Genomic DNA, 18267 nt, shown 5'->3' with positions numbered 1-18267 from the left:
TAAAATCCCTTCTGTCACTTTTGGCCAGCAAGTGACAAATACCGTAAACCTAACCAAAATGCATCTTTGATTAAGCTTTGAGGAAGTTTTTAAAAAGGTGCTTGGGGTGGTGGGTTACATAAGGAAATGGGAGTGCAAAATATCTTTTTTATACAGGGTTATTTTATGATACTAATTGACCTCTCATCAGCCTGGTCCTCTTTTTATGTTTTCTTTTTTGCTTGGCACCAATTTCTAGTACCCAGAAAAGGACAATTTTTTTCAGAGGAAAAAAAACCATCTCATTAGGCAGAACAGAGATGTCAAAATCTGGGAAGTTCAACATCCTGTGGTTTAGGTGAGATTTGCAATTTGATGTTCCTGCCAACATCTCTCCCCAAAACACATGAACCCTTTTTCACTCCACCAAAACTGCCCCTTTGAGCAGAAAGTTCATGGGCAAGATACTCCATGGGTACAGAATTTTGCAGCTCCACTGAGAGCAGCAGGATGATGCTGATTTACACCAGATACGGATCTGGTTCGCAGCATGTCTCAGTCTGAATTCACAAAGCGTGGAGTAATGTGAAACAAGGAAGTGACTTTTGTGAAAAGCATTTTGGAAAGGAAAACCAAAAATGATGGATGTACCACAGGGGCAGAGGGAGTGGAGCCTGCCTCAAAGAAGACCTTGTAGAGCTGCCAGCCTTGCCACAAAATGGGCTGCTGCCCTCAGAGAGGAGGGGGAGGTTTCCCCAGGACAAATGCAGCCACACCAAGCACCCTAATAACCACTTTGTAGATATTTTTATGTACCGTCACATCAAAACCAGACAGAACTTCCAAAACATTTGAATTTGACCCATCACTGATTAATGGAAGGAGGAGAAGGAGAATGGGTGGGAAGAATAGTCATTGTGAACTGCCATAACACTGGGCAGCAAGCCATGCTATTCAACAAATGAGACAATACATTAAAAAACAATACTCTGTTTTCAGGGGCCTTCTATATATATCAAGAGCTTGATTCACAGACCACTGAAGTTAATGGGAATCTTTCCTGTGACTTTAACCAGCTACTGGCCCTGCTATTACAAAAGAGGAATTAATATAAGTTTGCACTTACTCAGTGTCTCAATTAGAAAATTGCAAGTACTACATCAGTTGTTAGTTGCTAATTGAATCTAATTAGTCAGCATGCACACTCATTTTGCCTACCTGTCTGTAGTGTATTTTACTGTTGGAGCTATTAGCATAAACCAATAGCAGAGAAAAGATTTTTAAAAAGACAAAAAATATACATGATAACAAGAAAAATAGTTAATAATTTGTGTTCCACCTGACATTTAAAGCTCTGCAAACTTAATTAGTTGGGGGTTGGAGGGGGGAAATCTGATTTTCAAATATTGGATACCTTTTTATAGCTTCTTTCTGTTTCTTTCCCTCTGGAAGCAATTAGCTCCACCATATTACAAACCTTATGTCTTCAGCTATGCAAGTGACCATATTGCCATTCCAGTTAAATGTGCAGCAGTCCTTTGTGAGGAACAGGATTGTTCATTTCCATAGGAGTTTAGGATGGGGAGAGTAAATCATCTTCTTCCTGATCCAACTGTGCAAATGGAAAAGGTGACCCTCCTCCTTTTGCCATGACTTTGTTGGAGGTCCTGCCTCCACCAATCTGCTGGCAGAGAGAGCAGTATGAAACTTTCCAAATTACTTAGCTGTGCAAAGTTAAATTCTCAGTCTAATTAGGGGAATTAATTTCTCCTGGGAGCTGTAACAAATTTTACCCAAGTTAGCTCATCAGGAAAGACCAAGCTGTGAGGGTACCTGGGACAACTTACTATTTCCACAGGCGAAGAGGGGCAGTCACCAGGGAAATGGAAAACAATTCTTCATGCCCACTTAAAGGTAGTTCTTCCAGGATGTTCTTGGACAAAATTTCTGTAAGTACACAATACAGTCATTAGATCCCTAGAACTGTTCAGCAAAGCTCTCTTGATCAAGCTTAAAGTGTGCATAAAACTCAACAGTTTTCCACATAATCTCAACTATGCACTTCCATTTTGCCAAGGCCTTCTCTGGCATGGCTGGATTATATCCAACAGTATTTCTCTCTGACTTTGGGAATTTGAGGCTGCAGCTACACTGATTCCTCCAGATCACAGAAATACTTGTTTTCCTTCACCAATCACTTCTTTTCTGTCTTATATTTGTGACCTCATTAATAGAAAATCGATATTTACTGTCATTAAGGATCAGGACTAACGACATTTGTGGAGCAGAACTTTGTCAGTGAGCCAGTCACAGCTCAGCTGAAATGATGTTCTGGTGTTTCTACAGTACAGGAAATGCTTGTATCACTTTTCCCCTTCCTCTCATATGTAAATGCAAGCATATTTAATATCCTGGACACTTCCACTTGTTAATGTTGGCAGAAAGTGACACTGCTGACCTGAAGTGATCACTTGACACTGGGAAATCAAATGGCAGCAGCAAATTAAGGTGGCACTGAAGTTACTGTATATATTGTCATGCCTTCCATGGCAATATGTGCCAGTAAAGAAAAAATAATTCTCATCATACTTTGTGTAAATATCACAAGGATTATGTCTGTGCTTCATCCAAGAAATGCCAGCTTCAGCAATTTCAAATTTCAGTGTAGAAGACTGGAACAGTTCATATCCATTGAATTCTACACTTATGTACACCTGAAATACTTTTCACTCTTCATGGCAAAAAGGTTTTTTTCTTCTTTTTTTGACTTTTCTGTCTTTCTGAAAGGATTTTTTTCCTCTCTCTTTTTCTTCCCTTTTTTTCTTTTTTTTTTTTAATTGGAGAAGAAATGTTTAATCTGTTTAATCTCCTTGTTTAGGGCCAGCAGTAGTTCCTCATCCAAAATCCAGTGCAGAGGTGCTCACTATATCCAACTGACATTTTTTATCTTACTCAGGTAAAGGTCTCAGCATGTACTGAAGTTTAAATACAAACTTTCGCTTGAATTGGAGTACTTTCCAAAACAAAATCCTAAATTGCTCCTGCTAAAAATTTTGGAGAAAAAATGTGAGGAGAAGATCAGATAATTGCTGGGAAAAGTAGATCCCTGGAGAAAGGCAAACAACCTGGCTCCCTGTTAACTTTGCCTGGGTCAAAGGGAAAAGTTGAGTCACTGGCTTCTGCTTACATTTTTTCTTTCATCTTATTGATAGCAGGAATATGAGTCCAGCTCTCCAAGGTTTTCTGTCCTAGTTCCTCCCTTTGCTTGCCTGCCTTCCCAAGATCAGTCCATTTCCTCTTTTTTATCTTACACTGCAACTTTCAGCTTTGCTTTTTGAAGAGACTTGAGCTGACTCTGTGCAGAGGTAATGGCTGCTTGAAGGAAGAGCTAAATGTTCATTTATAAAAGCATTTTGACACATGAGTAGGTAAAAGGGTTTCAGCTACATTGCAGGAAAACAGGCATTTTCATTCTTCCTGTTTTTCGGCAAGTCCTTGAAATAAATGATTTGATATTTGGAAAATAAAGAGGCACCTACATCTCAGTTTCAAGAACTGCATGGATGGGAATGGCCGCTGCAGGTGAACTTCCTTGAAAGTGTAGAAGTTTCATGATTGTCTTATATAATTTGGCTTCATGATTGCTGATAATGGTCAGGGTTTCCACGCAGGAGGAAACATTCAAGGCAGCAGCAGGACTGTGGCTGAATGCCTGGTGCCAAAGGCAGGCCCTTCAAACCCAGCACAGTTCCATGGAGATGTTCCAGCAGGATCTCTGTGGCTTTTCCTGGGAAGGACATGGGGCTGTTGGATGTGGAATCACTGGTAGAGGTGAGACAAGCTGCTAATCCTGAGCAACCCCACACACACCCACTGCACACCCAGCCAGACTGAACCTCCAGTCCTCAGCCTCCTCCATCTGCTCTGTTGATCCCTTTTGACTCATCTCTTTTTTAAAGGCAGCGATTATGCGCAAATCAAATGAGTCTGTTTCTTTAGGTCCATTAATTATTACATTCCATTTACATTTTCTGTTTACTTTTTCCCTTCTCTATGGAAGCTATTGAAGGTCTGACGATTCAGAATGCTCTGGGAACACTATGTGGCTTTCCTTCTTGTTTGGCCATTGTAACGGAGCTCATTTTTCAGTGGAGGTTTCCCATTATTTCCAGGAAAAATGTGGTCAAACCCATGTACTCCCAAACCTTTTGATCTCCTGAATCCTCTTCATATCCCAGATAAAAAAGTCAGTGATTAAGACAGAGTTCCTAAAAGGACACATAGTCAGGTTTCCCTTTGACCAAAATGGTTTCCCAGTGAATCAAACCTTTCTCAGCTCAGGGGGGGCCTGACAATAGACCCTGAAAAGATGGATAGAGCAATTGTCCTGCTTAGTGATCCACGAAAGGAAAGGGGTCCTTAGTGAAGGGAGACCTACACTAAGACTGACCTGACACTGCAGGAGTAAGACAATGAAAGGTCAAGGAGACTAACAAGAGGAAAAATGCAGACAATGGGTGCTACAGCCAGCACACAGCTCCTGCCACGCAGACTATGGGGCAGCAGCCTTAACTGCCTCAGACATGTGAAGGACAACTGAAGCGGAAAGAACTTGAAGTTTCCTTCTTAAGAATTGTGGCCCAGCATCTCCAGGATTTACCCAGGCCTCACAGAGAGGTCAAAGTGATGCAGCTAGGCCTGAGGTGAATGGAAAATAAAGATTATCTAACTGGGGAGGAGAAAAATATAGATGTATTTTAGACTGAAATAAAAGGGCAACTAGACAGTTGGGCTCTGCAGCAAGTTCCCAAGGCATTTTGTGGGAGGAACCCTACAAAAAGAGAAAGCTTTTACCTGATTATTTGAAAAAAGCCCCAACAACTCAATACTGATATATGTGGGACTTGCAACCATCATATTTTTCTTCTGCATGAACAAAAGATCCATAGTTTACAGAATGTGGGGCTCAACTGAATTTCCTTCAAGCACCCAGCAATTGTTTCTTTCTGTGTGTGAAAGAATCCTGGTCCTTGTCATCTGTCTGGAGACAAAAGGAGAAATCTCTGTGGCTTCTGAAGGCATCCCTGTCCTCAAAGGCATCTCCATTATTACTTCCTGTAGCTGGGCCTTACCCTCCTGAAACAGCCCTTTCCTCCTTGGGTCAGACCTAAGTGCTACTTTTGAATGTGTACACCAACAAGACATTCTTTAGTTAACAAATAACATTTGAAAAGCTTCATCAGAGGACTCAGAAAGAAAGTCTACCTCGATTATATTTGTCATAATAGCTGAATGTTTTTTCCATTCTAAACCACATTTTTCATCTTTTCAGCAATCAGATCTTTCGACAGCAGACACGAGCATTGAGGTTTGTCAGTTACCATTTCTGTGGCAGGAACTGACAGGTGGAATAGACATTTTCATACCCATAAAAACAAAATAAAGCGTTATTTAATAGTTTAGAGGTTCAGGTAAGACAGCTTGCTCTTCTTCGGAACCTTGCACAAAAATTGCACTTTCCCAACATTGCTAAAATCAGATATAGCTGTAGAGAGAAGGAATTGGGATGGTAGTGTTGGTTAGAGGATGGCACATGGAAATTAAACAGTACACCTGGATTTTATTCCCAGGTCAATTGCTGGCTTGTTGTATGATCCCAGACAAAGCCCTAGAACTTCCTCTGACTCATCTTCTCTGCCTGGAAATCAAATCTAGTTTCTTAAGGAACTTTTTGGATCTTGGGTTAGAGGTACAGCAGATTATTGCTTTCACCTATGTATTCTATTCTATTATCAAAGGAAGTGAAAATTTAAGAAGCGTGTGTTGGGTTGAGGAATGGTGTGAATTTCAACTGGCATTAGGCAGCTAATGAAAATTACAATTGAAGAGTAAAATACTTTTCCTTATTCTGAGATGATGGCTGAATCAAACCCAAGTTCTTTTAAAAGCCATCTCAATTGGAAACTATTAGGTAATTTCTTTGGAGAGTGGAGAAGGGGGTAGATGATATTCCTTCTACAATTACTGAGCCTTCTATAAATGAAATGATCGCTTTGCATTCCAGTGATGACCCCAGCCATGGATGAAAGCTGAGTGTCCCTTCTGACCTCTTGTTTCAAGTTTCCACCTGTGTAACTCTGCATTGTGGTTATTAACTCTCTAGGGCCTGTAGGTGAGCACAACACTGAGAGAAAATGGAAGATGGAGCTCTCCTTTAGGGAACTTGCAGTTTAAGAATTATTCCCAGAGTTAACTCCATTTGAGCTGGAAGGAATTCCCTTGGAGATCAAATTTTAAAGTGGTGACCGCTTACAAAACCTGTGGGGTTACAAAAACCCAGAGCAGGAGGGAGGGAGGTATTTCTGCCATGCTGGAGGGGATGATTTGTCTGAAGAAAGAGAAATGAGTGACCAGGAATGTATGGTTGGGCCTGGTCTGGGGGCTCCTCAGGGCTTCAGGGTAAAACACCAAGAGCTGAACCCTTGCTCTGAAGGCAGCACCTAAACCAGGTGTGGAACCCAAGCAGATCCCTCACAGGCAGGCACTGGTGTCACGCTCTGTCCCCAGGCACTCCCCCCTGGGCCTGGCAGAGCATTTTCCATCAGGTAGGGCTGCTCCATCCAGCCTTTTCCTGGTTGCTCAGCACGAGGGCCAGAACCCAAATTTTAACTGCCACACATACTGCAAGTGTGATTCATGCCTCCAAACATGAGGTAGGTGCATATCTAAGATCCAATGAATCATGTTGTGGAAGTGCCTGGTTTTTTCCAGTGACTTCAGCTCAGATAGAGGAATGAAGAGCAGCTGAAGCATGGTGGAACTGCTCCCACAGCACATGCCTGTTATCTCATTTTTTCAGATTATGTTTAGACACCTCACAGGATCTGGAAGGGGGTGGTGACTCTTCTAATCATTCTGCTGACCAGGGTTTTACAGTGTGTTTTTGTATTAAAAAAATAAGTGACATCACACAGGTGCAATTAACCTGTAAAAAACAAAAAATCTGGGCTCCTTCTCTGTAGGTGATAAGGACCCCTGTGAAGCTCCTTTCTGATTATCACAGGTTTTTAATTGAGTTTAATTAGCCATTTAAATAATTTCCCGATGTTTATAGCCTATTTTCCCTCACTGGAAAATCAAGATGATATCTTTTTCCAAAAGATACGCTCCAAATCAAACAGGGATTGATTCCAGGGGACTCAGGAGGCTGATGCACTCATACCCATCCCTTGCAGCCTTCTTGCTTCCAAGCAGGTAAGTGGAATCACTGTGGTTTTCCATGCAGGATTCTGGGGTGAAGGAACCCGGTGGGATGAAGTGGGAGGCTTTAGGGGTTTGTGTCAAGGAATATTGTCAAATGTTTGCCAGAAGCACAGAAATCCTTAAAATGAATGTACTAGAATTCTCTTTGTTCATTTAATGTTCATTTTTCTTATTTCCAAATTCTTCCAAGGCATATTGTGCATGAAATAAAGACCCACTAAATTATTTTTTAGAGGTGAAGAGCTACAATCTTTAATGAATTCTAGAAACTTGGTTTCATTTCTCACCAGGAAAGATTTTTTTTTTGTTAATCAAAGAGGAACTTTGCTACATGGAGCCCCAGTTGGAACATTTAAACCCAGGTGGATCTGAGGATACTGAACATTTTGCTGTATTAAGTCAAAAATTTGGGCCAGATACTACAATCAGTCTGCTCTAGACTGATTGTGAGCAATGTGAGTGTCAGTGTGAGTACCATATCTAGGTCAGCTACAAAATTAGGTAATTTTTTACAGGAGATGTATTCTCTCAGAATATGTTATGATTTGCAGGGCTCCCAAAAGGCCGTACCCCAAGCATTTAGTGAAATAATGTGCAAATCTAATTGTGTTTTATCCAAAAAGGAGGAAGCAATGGCAGTCACAGAACTGACTTTGCAGCTCTGTTCTGGTGTATAAGGAAACAAAGAGTGCAAGTTTCCCTCTAACTGAACACAGCTACAATAATTGCTTCAATTTTGTGAATGTTCTCCACCAGCTTTTGGTCAATACCTGGCATTAATAACCCTGTCAGGATTACCCTGATTAATGAAGAGTAATTCATGCCAATCAGGCAGCCTGTGAGGTGGCCAGTGCCATGTTAACCAACTCGGTTCTTCTCAAATATCTCCTGACACTGTGGCCCTTTGTGAAAGAACAAGACCAAGCAGGACAGTAAAAATTGCTGTATAAAGGTTAATTACTCACATGCCTGCTCATTCTCACTGTTACCATTTGGGTTCTCTTTCATCTCCCTGCTTGAATTTTCTGTTTTCTTTGCTCAGTTCTTAATTTTCCCCTTCACTTGCTGTTTTTTCACTGAATACAGATCATCTCTCATTACTGATCTACCACTGCTGATATCTTATAATTTTTTAGCACCTTCCACTTACTTATTTTGATATTTTTCCTGCATACTAACCCACAAAATGCCTCAATAACCTCTCTGAGTAAGGATGGCTCTTTCTGCTTCTCCATGTAGGTCAGCTCCACTGAGCTGGGTTACAGTTCATGACTTGCCCAAGGTTACACAGGAAATGTGTGGCAGAACTCAGAATGGAAACCAGATTTCGCGCTCTCCTGCCTTAACAACAAGGTTATCCTTTTTCTTTGTGACGCTTTTGGGCAGTTCGTATAGATCTACACATATGTTTCAAATGAGTTAAATTTCCATGAACTTGGTGCTTCGAACAAAAGTGGGTGGATAAACGACAAAGGGGTAAATTATCGGAAAATGGCAAGAGCTGCTCGGAGATTTGCATACCTGGTCACAGTAGTTGTGCACATAAATAACTAATTGATTACATGCATAATCGTAGGAATGGCGAGTGCAATTTTCTGAAAATTTAGACCCACATTCAGAGAAGGGTAACTGGAGAAAAGAAGTTAAAAATCTAATTTGATTCACATGCCTGGTGAGCATGGGCTTGAGCCACAGAGCATGCTGTAACTGGGCTGAGGTCTGGTGTGTGCAGCTCACAGACCTTGCTGAGCACGTGGTCACCCTGATAAACTACCTTAAAATGGGTTTTAATTTGTGTTTTCCTTCACTGAACCAAATAATGATATGCCTTTCATGCCCTTTAGGAAAACAGGTAGATATGTTCACCACTCTCATTTGTGTGATTTGTTCATCTTGTCTTTTAAAGCAAACGCTATTAGGAAGTCTGGGGATTTTAAGGCTCTTTCCATTTGCCAGTGGCTTGAAAATTGAACCCCATGATGAAAATTGAACCCCATAATGAAAACTGAACCCTAGGATGAAAACTGAACCCCCTGATGATTAGAACTTTATTAAATAAAAGTGCTAAGAGATGAGATGCTGAGCAGTGGCACAAAGAGGCATCCTCAAAGTAAGCATCCCCTGAAGAACTCCACACAGAACTCCATATTCTGCTTGCCAAAATAAAAAGGTATGAAAATTTGCATTTAGAAAACTCCAGTGGTTCCTGTCTGAGGGGCAGTTTCACAGACAGCTCTTCCCCCAGCTAGAGAGTAGACAGAGTAATTGCTAAATACTCTGCTGGTGTAAATCAGGAAATGACATGTCTGTCCCAAAACCTGGTGCTTTACATCCAGGGAGGATCTGGCCTATAGCTTCCAAGGTGGCAAGAGAACATGTTTTCATTTGCAGCATGTCTGGGACAGATAAAAATGTCTTTAAGCCTGAAGGTCTTCAGTGCTGGGTTCATGTTTTTTTGCTTCATTGACCCTGTTGCTCACTGATTTGATAATGAGAGAAAAGTGTGCTGTTAACAGCTCCAGAGCAATGTGCTGCAAATTTAGGGAAATGAAAAATCTTTAACAAGAATTGAAAGGAAATCATTGATTTATGGCAGGAGCTTCAGCTAAGCGTGGATTAATTAAAAAGCAATGCAAAGATGAGCACGGGTCAAGAAATGAGCAAAGATTTAATTTTGCCAGAAGCAGGACCGTGAGCAGGCTCAGGCACATGGGTGGAGTGATAACAACACCTGGCCATCTGCAGAGAGGGCGAGAAAAAATCCTGTTGGCAAAAGCTGAAATGTTACAAGTGAAATGCAACCAGCAAAGTGTCAGCAGCTGGTCTGGAGATGCTGCTCAGAGGGAAACACAAACATTCTCTTACATCATTCCCATAGGTGTGGTGGTGTCCTATTTATAGGGCTAAGGTAATCGGGCAGCACTCCACAGCCAACATATTTTGGGAGTTATAACAGATATCTCCTGGCACGTGGTGGGAAAACACAGAGGCAGGGAATCTGTCTCCAGCTCCAGCGATGGGAGCAGCAAGGAAAGGGCAGCTCCTGGCAATCCCCAGGCACCCACAGCACTGCTGAGTGGCAGGGCCTGTTCATGCAGGAACACAGCTCCCAGTGGGATAGATGGGGAGCAAGGAGGTGTGGATCAAGCATTCCCACTCCAGGGAATAAAAATGTTACTATTTTTGAAAGCGTGGCTTCATTGTCATGTTACAGTGATGGTGGTTTCACTCTGTGGACTAAACATAGGCTTTCTTAATTATCCAATCCATTTAATTTGTGTAGTGGAGGGTTTTATGAAGGCAGATTTTGTGGCTGTGCTGGTAAGTCAGTAATAATTCAGAGCCACAGTTATGAAGTGCTGTTTAGTAGTGATGGGTTTAGACTTTTGGTTATTGTGTGCATTTATTTTTCTTTATGGTTTTGTAATTATTTATATTGGTAACAGGGAGTTTATGAACATAACTCTGTTGTTGTGTTCATATGAAAGAACAATATTGTTTGCAGAACAATTATTTGGAAATTTTTTCCCCTCTAAGCTACCCTGTCATTTGAACATAATCATGTAGGCTGATCGTAATGGGAAAACAAGGAATTACAATTATTAACTAAGGACAAGGGATTGTATTTTAGAGAGGGGAAAGAGAGACAGTGTGCTCCAACTGTTCACCCAGATGTTCATGCACTGTCACCCTCGCTTCTCCAGTAGAAATCTGTCATCCTAGAGTCCCTCTGCAAGTCCAGCAAAAAAAGTAATTTTTGCATTTTCAACCCTTTGCACCCTGTTAATTGTCCCCATACCAGTTCCCAGCAGCTCCTGGTAGCTTCTGGAGTGGTACAAACTTTGCAGAGAAATGCCAGGATAAACAACTAGAGGCAATAGATCAAAATCTCCTAAAAGATGTAGAAGCACAAGTCCTGGTGAAAATCACTGGGATTCAAAACACCATCCATTAGCTGCCATGGAGAGATCCAACTCTGGATCCCCAAAAGAGGGACATTTTTATCGAGGCAGCACATTCCTGGAGGGCAATGGTCCTGCCCTGTGGCTTGTCTGCTTCAATGCTTCACTTCCAGAAAGTTCAGGTCTGCCTTTGACATGTACTGCTGCAGATGTTCTCCTTGGTGTCCTTAAAAAGATCTTCCTTTAGCCATTAGTCTTTTGGAATGATGAGGAATTGCAATGACTCTTCAAACAGCACCAAACTTCAGTGCTCTTCCTCCCCCATCCACAATCATAAAGAACCAGAATTAGGGTTCTCAAAGACTGTTTTGGGCAGTATCATAATGGTGGGAATTGAGAAAAAAAATTGAAGGGGAACTTTTTATGATCAGTTTAACTTGGCTGGCAAAAAAAAAAAAAAAAATTGCTCACTGAACTAATCTTGAACATTTTCTCCTTGAGTGGAGGATTCCAGCAGTGGAAAAAAAAGGCACTTTTGGAAGAAGTTGAGGGAAGTTTACGCAGATGGTATGAGAGAACTGGCATTGTGTTTGGAGATGTGGTGGGCCAGAGAAAAAGCTGTCCTAAATAGAAGGGACAAGATGCTGGGTTTAATTTAGAAATGCTGTTGGCATTTTTGTTACTGGAATGAAGGGAGCCACGAGTCTGCAAATGAAAAACCCAAACCACAACCATGGAGTGTAGCAAAAGTGCAGCAGCTTGGCATTTGCACGCTTTGATATTTTTTCCTTTGTCTTGCCAGCTTGTGGAGTGCTCTCTCACCTATTTAGTTGCTTAAAGATAGCTTGTAAAGTACAAAATGTCAGCCTGGGCTGATGCTGTAAAGATTTTTCCAAAATTCCAGCCATTCCTTTGGTTTAGTGACTGTAAAGCTCTTGCAACTGTTATCATTTGTGGTGGTCACAAGGAAGTGACATTGTCCAATAAAATCCCCACCACAAGTCAAGCTACTTAGCAAGGACATAATTCAGACCTTGGTTTGACAGCTTTTTTTTCTACTCCATGTGAATTGACCAAGTTCAGTTGTTTGTTAGATGCATTTGGAGCTGTTTGAGGTTTTCCAGCAGTACAAGAGAAAGTGGTCCCCAATATGCCATCCTTCTCCTTGCTGATGAAAATACACTCTCATAAAACCACTGGAAGAACTGAGAAATATGGTTAGTAACTTCTTGATAAAACTAGATTAAGATTTTGTTTTATTTATGTTAACAATAATCATTGTGGTTTAGTGGCATTTGAAACAGCTGGAACCTTCTGTTTCAGCTGGTGTTTTGCTATGTCATTTTTGCTTGGACTTTGGTCCTGATTTTCTGGTCTATGTGAAACAGGTAAATAATTTATGTATCTCAGAGGAGTGCTTTTAATTTAGGAATTAAGAGAATTACCAAGGGTGGTTATTTTAATCCCTGCCACTCAGTCACTAAGGGCCAGGTCAGGAAGCAGATTTAGGAATATAAATTGGTACAGAAGTCAAATTCAGGTACTATGCCTGTAAACTAAAACTCAAGCCCGAAAACCTTGTTTGAAGTCTCTGCATTTTGAAGTCCTGCACATGCCCAAGGGCACCTGAAGCTTGATAAAATTCAGTGAGTAGATAATGTGTATGTCCAAGTCCTCACTTGGTGGAGGAATCCAGGTGGGAAGGGAATCCTCCATGCCAATGCCACTGTACTCTGAGTTTACTGCCCAGGGCTGAGTGAATGCCTGCATGTGCAAAACTGAAAAAATGTGTAGAGGGAGCATCTTTAGCTCCACTAAATTTGAGCTGCTGTAGAATAACCAGGGAAAAGCTTGGGAGGGCTGCAGGGACTGCAGTGGCCGATTACTTTAACTCTGTTGGGGTGTGTTACAGCCCTGAGTAGCAGATTAGATGTCAAGTTTATTGTACACTGGGATAAGTTCCCAAGCTACTCCTTATCTCCCGAAAGCACCTGCCCCCTGGGCAGGGCTTCCAGGGTAATTTGAGTGTGAAAGGAAAACAGCAGAAGATGTGGCAAGAACTAGCAACTGCCCAAAGTAATCCTGTCTTGGCTTCCAGGTTGCAGAGCCCAGAAAACTGCAGATTTCACAACGGAGGGTAAAATTTTGAATGTTAATATCTCTGGACGTTGTTTTGTGGGGCAAAATTTCCTCTGAATCTCCAGAGGATCTGAGAAACTCTCAAAAGAGAGTTTGGAGAAAAGCAACTATGACCTTATCTGGTGCTGTGCTGTAAAATATTGGTCACAGTCTGTGATTTTGAAGTAAAATTATCAGGGAAAATGGGCTCGAGGAGTGCAAGCAGTAGTAGGAGATGCTATGCATGTTATATCATCATAAATGCAGAGTTTAATATTCATCATATTTTATTTTCATTTTGTTCTGTGTCTTTGAAATATGCTCTTCCCCACACTTTCTGTATAAGGACTGTCAGAGGAAAAAAGAGACACAAATCTCATCTCCGCTGCTTGCAAAGGATGTGAGACAACCAATAATCCAAATAAATAATATTTTAAATTAAAAATCAGAAATAAAAATGATAACAATAACAGCAACAGTAATAACGTTTGGGACATTCAAAAGCAGTAAGTTCTTAGTCCTACAAGGAAGCGGATTGGGATTCAAGCACATGTAGAGGTTTCCACCAAGAAATACAGGTTGAAACACACAAAAAGCTCTAGGACTAGAAAGAAATACATCTTTTCTTGCTTTATGTGTTCTCTGTTTATTACAAAGGATTTACATGAAACATTAGAAGGCTCAGCCCTGACCCGGCAGAGGCAAGGCTGGCAGGAGAGGGAAGCAACCAAAAGGAAGTGCAGATAATGTCTCTCACCACTGATACCTTCGTCTGTGCAGATAGTTAATAGATAAGGTCTCTGGAGGTAAGTTCTCCCATACCAATAGAATTTCTTCTTTTCGTGCCCTGCAAATGGTTTCCTTTGTTCGGGTCCTTTCAGCAGCTCTTGACAACATCAGGGCTCTGCAGGGGAAGTGGATCCTCCTTGATGCATTTCAGGGCTGCCTGGGGACTCTGCTCTCTCTCCCATCCTGAAGCCCATAACCCCCAGCATGCGGGTTCGGTTCCTGGAGGTGCCGCTTTTCTTTCAGATGCAAAGTCGGGAACTCTTGCCCAAGACTTTGTCACCTTGAGATCTGGCTGCAGTGAAGCAATCCAAGGCAGAGCAGAGCCTGCGGAATGCACTGGGCAGTGCAGATGGAGGAACAGCTACACAACTGGGTTTTCATGTTGGGAGCCTCGGGTCCAGTGGTAATTTATGCCTGTCCAGTCCCAAAGGCAGATAATGAACATGTGTTACATTTGCTGTGTGAATGCCAAGCTGTTAAAGAACAGCATGCTGTAACAAAACTCTAGGAAAAGCCATATCCTGCTGTCATTTCATAATGGACGTGAAGTTTGACCATAGCACAATGTGTGATGTGTGGCAACTTTTGCACAGAACTAGCTTGGAGGGTCTTTTTGGATAATGCACCGAACATCTTCAGAAAGCGAACCTAATGAAAAAATGCTCTGACCAAAGCCCCGTGAGATCCAGATTTTTCCTTCTCAGGGAATGTCCTATGTTGAGTTTTATTTCCATTCCTAATGAAAGAAGTAAAACAATCCAGAAAGCTATTACAAAGCATGATTATGAATACAGTAATTGTTGGTCAATCAAGTGATTTGTTTGAATCAAAGCTAAAGATTTAATTTAGATGTCAACTTGAAATAGTATGGAAAATAGGGGGAAATGTTTTGCAATGTAAAATTGAAAATGTTGTTTTAAAAATGCAGTAACATTCAATTTTCAGCAAGCCAATTCTTCTTTTTTTCTCTTCAAAAGGAACATTAGTCAAGCTCATCACTGTTAGGCAGATGTTTTGTTCTCTTGAATTGGCAGTTTCTGAGAGTTTAACTGACTTGTATGTTAAATACCAAAAGATATCTTTAAAAGGTGATGTATTCCCAAGGAGATAAGAGTGTTGCTGAGAACCTAGGCTTTCCAAAAAATACCAGAAAGAATCCTACAGGTAAAGGTTTGGATTTTTTTTTTCCTTAGTCAGAAATATTCGTATGGAAAAAAATTATAATAAGGATCAGAAAAGGATTAAACAATTGCACTGATTTTTCCCTGGGTCGAGAACTTCTGTTTATCAGTTGGTATTTTTTTACTGAAGTGGAATGAGCCAGAATACTGTGTCACTTTTATTTTCACAGGCTAAGTCTAAGAAAAAGCTCCAAAATATTTTCTGGCCAACTGAAACTGTATCCTAGAGGAGCAGGCGCTTGTTGGTGAGATAAATACTGTTTTCTGGTTAAGTCCAGCTACAACTGTTTGGGTTTTTAGCCATTGATTTGCATAGCAGCCTCGTGTAGCACTGCTCCCTCGTGCTTGGCAGCCGGGGAGAAATCAGCCCCGATGACACCTGTGGGAAGCTGCTCTTCTTGGGGCAGCAATTAAGCTCCACGGTAGCTTTTGGGAATCAATGGGAATTAAATGCAGATAACAGGCATTAGTGGAGCATTTATTGGAAATAATTTAAATGATATTTAGTGGTGGCTTAGTTAATGGAAATTAATGACTAACTACGATTTGGGTACAGGCAGAACTCCTGGAATGCGGCAAAAGTCAATACAGGCAGTTCCAAATGGCAGGCATAAGGAAGTGCTTATTGATATTAGTGATCTTCAATATTTTCCATTGGAACTCTAATCTGATTCAGGCCACGTTGCTGTGGACTTCACCCAGAACATAGGGGAAACAAATTGTTAATGATACTGTAAATGCAAAGTGTCACTAATCTAGTAATTTGCTATGCTGGGTATTGAAATAATTAATGCAGTAGATCATTCTTAATTATAGTCTTGTATTTACAGACAAACCGAAACTGAGGCTGGTATTGATTAAAAGAGGTGCCATATTGCAGACTTTTCTAACTCTGTAACTATATTGTTCTTGAATTTCATACAGTGTAGCTTAGCTTTTTACATCTGATTTGAATTACTTGAATGTCTTAAAGGTCTGTGCTCCAACCAGATGTGAGAAATGGCTTTGGTTTGGAAAGTTTCAAGGAAGGGCCACCAAATAATGAGGGAAAAACCAACTCTATTATTTTCCCCCTACACCTCGGTGGGAAAAAAAAAATAGTATCCCAATTTATTAATACAACTTGGGATCCTGTCAGGAAACTTTCCTTACCTGCAAAGTTTCTTTATCTTTCTTTGCAGCCCAAGATTATATACTGGACTTGAGAAACCTCTGTAACTGAGATAATTAAACATTTCTACACATAGTAATACTGTTTACTGTGCTTTATGCATGTTCTGTCACACAGCCAACACTCTTAACTAGGCAGAATTTCTCTAGTTAAGCACTGCTGGCTTAACTACAATAATTGGCTGTACTGAGAGAATACACATACCCCAGTTAACTGTAGTAAAGCCACAGACTTTTCCCCTCTTTTTCTTGTCATTAGACTGCTAGATATTTTTTAAACTTAGTTATTTTTTTTTAAATAACTAAAGTATTCAATTTAATATGAAGAAATTACCTTTTAACAGAAAGGTTTGTATATAATTTCCTGTAAGGAATCTGATCACGTGCTACTTCTGCACCACATTTTGTTTTGTTGTCTTTATTTGAAGAAAGTACTTTATCTCTCAGAATTGATTTTCTTTTGCAAAGTTATATGATAAAGATGAGAGACATTCTGGTTTCCAAAATTTTCTGCGACACATATAGAAAACCTTCCATTCCTGTGAAATTCCCATCGGTGAACTGGGAATGACTGCTAGAAACTGACCAAAAAAGAGTGTGAGTAAAGCAAAGTGAAATGATCTACAAAGGGTAAATAAACGTTGGAAATTTCTTTGGAAATACTTCCAGAGCTCTGTTGAACATGTCATTGAAAAACTGAAAGAATTACCTGGTTTGTTGTGCCATATACAATGTTTAATAATGGCATGAATTTCAAGCTAGTGGTAAAAACTGTAATAAGCAGGTTACTATTACCTCACAAAGATACCATCTGTACTTCCCTGAGAGAAGTCCAAGGAGTACAGAGACCACGTTTCAAGTACTAAAAATGGCTGGAGAATATAACTGGCATTATTCCTTTTCATTATACCTGGTGATTTGTTCCAGGATTTACAGTCCTGACCTTGATGTGCCATAAACAGAGCCTTCATTTAAAAGGGATTAAGGCTGGTTATGTGTGATAACCCACCTTAACACAAATGCTGTCTTTTAGAAGATGCCAAGTTATGGAACACCTCCTGCCCATTCCATTGCCAATGGCTACAACACTGCTTTGGAGATCACCTCCTTGGCACCCAGGGAAAACAGAACATCCTATGGATGAGTCTTCCCAGAATATAAACCCCTTTCTTATGAAGGCCATCCACAGCTGTGTTATTTGGGATTGACAGACGTGGCAGTGCTTTCTGCATTACTGAAGTTCTTGGGGCAAAGCCTTGGTCAAGAGACCCCCCCCACCAAGGATGATTCAACCACCCTGAATTCCACAGTCTCACGAAAGCAGAGCTTTGGCTTGTGATTTGGGCAAGGTACAGCCCAACTTCACACTAGAGTGTGGCCTCCCTGGCTCCCAAACTGGTGCTCAGGTCAGGTCAGCTCAGAACTAAAGAGGTGGAACAGCCTGTACATCTGTTGCGTCCCACAAAGTCTGAAGTACAAACCATAAGGGCAACCAAATGCTAAGAATTAAATCTTTTTCCTACACACAGCTCTCAACTGAACCTGGTCCTGATTGTTGCTCCTCTCCAGCAGGACATTTGGGGGAAGATGGCCATTTCTCTGCAAATTCCTTCCCACACAGCACATACACACACAGAGGGGGTTGTGAAATTGCACCTTCACCGAGGGTTTTGTTACAGGCTGGTTTAAACCCTGTTGAAAATGGTAGGTTTAACCACCGCCCTTCTCTTCAGCAGTGCTGGAGGAGACAGTTCAGCACATGTTCCTGCCCAAAACAAAGGCATATGTAAGGTTGCCCAGGAATTCCAAAGATCTGGGTGGGGAACGTTGCAGAGTTTGTTTTGGGCAGGGATGCATGTGGAAAA

At 41.0% G+C, this 18267-nt stretch overlaps 1 long non-coding RNA gene across 1 annotated transcript; it reads left to right on the top strand.

The window, feature by feature from the left end:
• The first annotated feature begins 7507 nt into the window (after window positions 1-7507).
• On the top strand, window positions 7508-17495 carry LOC137476139 (uncharacterized). The gene is made up of 3 exons (XR_011000269.1): window positions 7508-13281; window positions 13920-14068; window positions 14295-17495. It is a non-coding gene; the product is annotated as an uncharacterized lncRNA (long non-coding RNA).
• The last annotated feature ends 772 nt before the right edge of the window (window positions 17496-18267 follow it).

Source organism: Anomalospiza imberbis, chromosome 6 (assembly GCF_031753505.1).
Source record: "Anomalospiza imberbis isolate Cuckoo-Finch-1a 21T00152 chromosome 6, ASM3175350v1, whole genome shotgun sequence".
In the NCBI taxonomy this organism is placed as follows: domain Eukaryota; kingdom Metazoa; phylum Chordata; class Aves; order Passeriformes; family Viduidae; genus Anomalospiza; species Anomalospiza imberbis.
Note: the sequence above shows the minus strand (reverse complement) of the source record. Positions and strands in the feature narration are given on the sequence as shown.